We start from the raw sequence: 3,515 nt of genomic DNA on the forward strand, positions 1-3,515 counted from the left end.
TACTAAGAAGGAGAAAAATGACTGCTACTGCTGAACCCAGGACAGTATTCAGTAGGCTATAGCTGAAGGTGTTTCACTGGGAGAGCAAACGGAGAGCTGCATTCCAAGGAGAGGTGTTCTTATGATCTCCCAGCAAAGCCCTTGCTGCTGGTGCAGGCGGAAAAGTGATTTTACTGGCAATTCCAAGAGCAGCAAAATGACTTCCTTTGGTGGGTGCCACAAAGGGCTGAGGGGACTCCCTCTGTGTTGGCATAGTAAGGAGAAATGGCACCTGTTTGCCCAGTGTAGGCAAGCCCAGACCAACAGCTTCAGCAGTGTTCTCGCACACCTCTAGGTTAAGGAGTTGCTAAAGTTGAGCTTGCAAATAGGTGTAAATCTCTGGTGTTGGGGGGAAATAGCATTTGGAAAGCTCACATGGTGGTACCGCTGCTGGGGCTACAAAGGGAAGGAGCATCCTGAGCCAAGAGCAATCAGCCAGAAAGGAGCAGCTCCTCTTGGCAACAGGGATAAAGTTCCTATGGTGTGCATAAAAAATTTGCTGGGGAAAACAGTCTGGGTTATTCCTGCTTCAGGTAAAGGCAAACCCACTTGTGGGATTGCTTTTGCTCAGGGACCAGGATATAGTTGGTAGGTAATGCAGGAAGATGGGGAAGTCCGATGTGTACCTCAAGGGGATTGGACTTTAGGGGAAAACAGCCAATGAACTTAATTGTATACTGTTGCCTGCTATGTAGCACTTTCATAGCCCACCAACTAGATGTCCTCAGGTTACCAGCGACCGGCCCTGACTTCATTCCAATCATCCCAACAAAGAATAAACTTTGCTGAAACCAGATGAGCTCAGCAGTGACTAGACAAGTTCCGCAGTGTCATCAGCAGGCAACAATCCAACACCGCACAGTTTCTCTCCTGCTCTGTGTCGGGGTTTAACCCCAGCCAGACAGCTTGTTCACCCACTCCCCCCCCCTTCTTGCCCTCCCCCTACTCCTGGAAGGACGGAGAAGAGAATCAGAATGAATGCAACTCCCACGGGATGAGATAAGAACAGTTTAGTAACTAAGGTATAACACAAATCACTACTGCTACCACCAATAATAGTAACGATAAAGGAAATAACAAGGGAAGAGAATACAACACCTCATCACCAGGCGACCGATAACTCGCTCCCCCAGCCCGACCAAGCACTGACCGATACTTCCTCCAACCCTGCAGTCCACTAGCCCTTCCAGGTAACTCCCAGTTACATCCTGGGCATGACATGCTGTGGTATGGAATACCTCTTTAGTCAGTCTGGGTCAGGTGTCCTGTCTCTGCTTCCTCCTGGCTCCCTTTTCTCCCTGCAGAGCATGAGGCTCACAAAGTTCTTGGCCAAACCAAAATATCATTGTTATCAGCTCTGTTCCCATCCCGAAAGTCAAAACACAGCATTGCACCAGCTACCAAGAAAGAGAAAAATGACTGCTACTGCCAAATCCAGGACACTCTGAAAGACTGTTAGAATAGATGGAGAACGATATCGTGGACCAGATGAACTCAGCAGCTTTAAAGGGATTGGTCCATGCACTAGGGAATGATATCGCTCTCTTTGTGTGTGTGCATGTATGTGCGTATATATATATATATATATGAGACAAGAGTGATGGTATATTGAAAAATGTGGGATCTGAGCATGACATGAATGGTATGGAATAAGGGGTGGATACTGTTCTGGGTTCAGCAGTAGCAGTAATTTTTCTCCTTCTTAGTAGCTGGTGCAAGTGCAGCTGTTTGTCGTGTCCCCCCCCCCCCGGAAGGATGGGGAGGAGAATCAAAGAATGTAACTCCCGTGGGTTGAGATAAGAACAGTCCAGTAACTAACATATAACACAAAACCAAAAACCACAACTGCTGCCACCAATAATAATGATAAGGGAAATAACAAGGGAAGAGAATACAACTGCCTACCCCCTGCCGACTGATACCAAGCCTGACTGATATAAGGAAAGCAAGTGCCTGGAAAACATAGGGCTAAAATACATTTAAGTTATCTCAGGTCTAAGACAGAGAACAATGTGTTGTAAGCCTATGGTGTGATAACAGAATTTAGTAGTCTTACTAACAAGAGTGAATTATTTCTTTCCATCCTTCTAACAAGTGAAGTATTTCTTACCGTCCTTCTAATTATCAGTTAGTTTGGAGACAGTGACTCCCAAACAGCTGCTAGCTTAGGATACACCTTATCTGCCCATCCTGTTCTTCTTGTAATAAATTTTCTACGAAGGTCACACTGTTTTAAATCTTTGCCAGCTATCAGTAAAATTGCAGATACGGTTGGTTTCAGATAATTTGTGATTACTGGGGCATCCAACTGTGCCAAAGGTGAAAAGTGCACCCTGAGGAAGACTGCTTACTTCATCTTGAAGACCCCTGCCCACATGAGGAAGACTACTTACTTCATCTTAAATACCCCTGCCCACAACCACTGGAGGGCAGTGCAGAAGCGCCAAAAGGGAGGAGACTTATGATAATGAGTACCTAAACTAATTGTAATATCCCCACCGAACTCTCGGGAACCTAATGAATATGCATGTTTGTGTGTAATAAACATCTGCTTGCTTAACCCCTCAGTGTGCAAGTTAGGAGGAGTGATCCCCCTTGCACCCGGTGCCATAATAACCATACCTGCTTTATAACTCTCTTTGAGTTGTAGGGTCTGATTCCATGCTTCATGACCTGAGCAGCAATCTACCCCTTCTGGGTAAGTGCCCCCAGTTTATATACTGGGCATGATGTATTGTGGTATGGAACACCCCTTTGAAACTGATGTGGCCTATTGTGTACAGGGGGGTTGTACAAGGGGGTTAGACAAAATGTACAGGGGGGTACTGCTTAAGTCATAGCTGGTTTAACGAGCTCAGCAGATGTCTTATCAGGCAGTACCAGAACAGAACCTCCTAATGAGGAGAATGGGGGGGTTGTACAAGGAGTACTGCTTAAGTCATAGCTAGCTTGACAAGCTCAGCAGATGCCTTATCAGGCAGTACTAAGATAAAGCTTCCTAACGAAGGGAATAGCTCATTAAACCAGCTAGACATAGACCAGACCCATCCAGCTCCTAAAGAGCATGCGAGAGGACCAGAGGTAAAAAGTTCAATCCTGAGGCAGACTCATTTACTTCATCTTGAAGACCCCTACCCACAAGAGGAAGACTACTTACTTCATCTGAAGACCCCTGCCCAAGACCACCAGGAGGCACTGCGCATGCGTGGAGAGCCTTTTAGCTCATTATAATACGAAGCGGGGATAGAATATGAATATGTATGACTTTACAGGATAAATGTAGAAGAAAAATGGCACTAAGACACGCATGCCTTTTGGAGGACCAATCCCCCGTGTGTCTTCAGCTGAATAAAGCATACCTACTTTACAACTTTAACGAAGTTGTGGAGTCTATTCCGCTATCACCCTTTAGCTAGTTTAGTCAGGTGTCCTGTCTCTGCTTCCTCCCAGCTTCCCCTCCGCCCTGGTAGAGCATG

At 46.0% G+C, this 3,515-nt stretch overlaps 1 long non-coding RNA gene across 1 annotated transcript; it reads left to right on the top strand.

Annotated features, from left to right (window-relative positions):
* Nucleotides 1-1,985: 1,985 nt before the first annotated feature.
* On the top strand, nucleotides 1,986-2,677 carry LOC133207235 (uncharacterized). Its single transcript, XR_009723994.1, has 2 exons — nucleotides 1,986-2,138; nucleotides 2,172-2,677. It is a non-coding gene; the product is annotated as an uncharacterized LOC133207235 (long non-coding RNA).
* Nucleotides 2,678-3,515: the final 838 nt, after the last annotated feature.

The sequence above is a fragment of the Neopsephotus bourkii genome, unplaced genomic scaffold (genome assembly GCF_033783945.1).
Source record: "Neopsephotus bourkii isolate Nb327-2 ecotype Australia unplaced genomic scaffold, CSIRO-AGI_Nbou_v1 NB_1844, whole genome shotgun sequence".
NCBI classification, from domain to species: Eukaryota; Metazoa; Chordata; class Aves; order Psittaciformes; family Psittacidae; genus Neopsephotus; species Neopsephotus bourkii.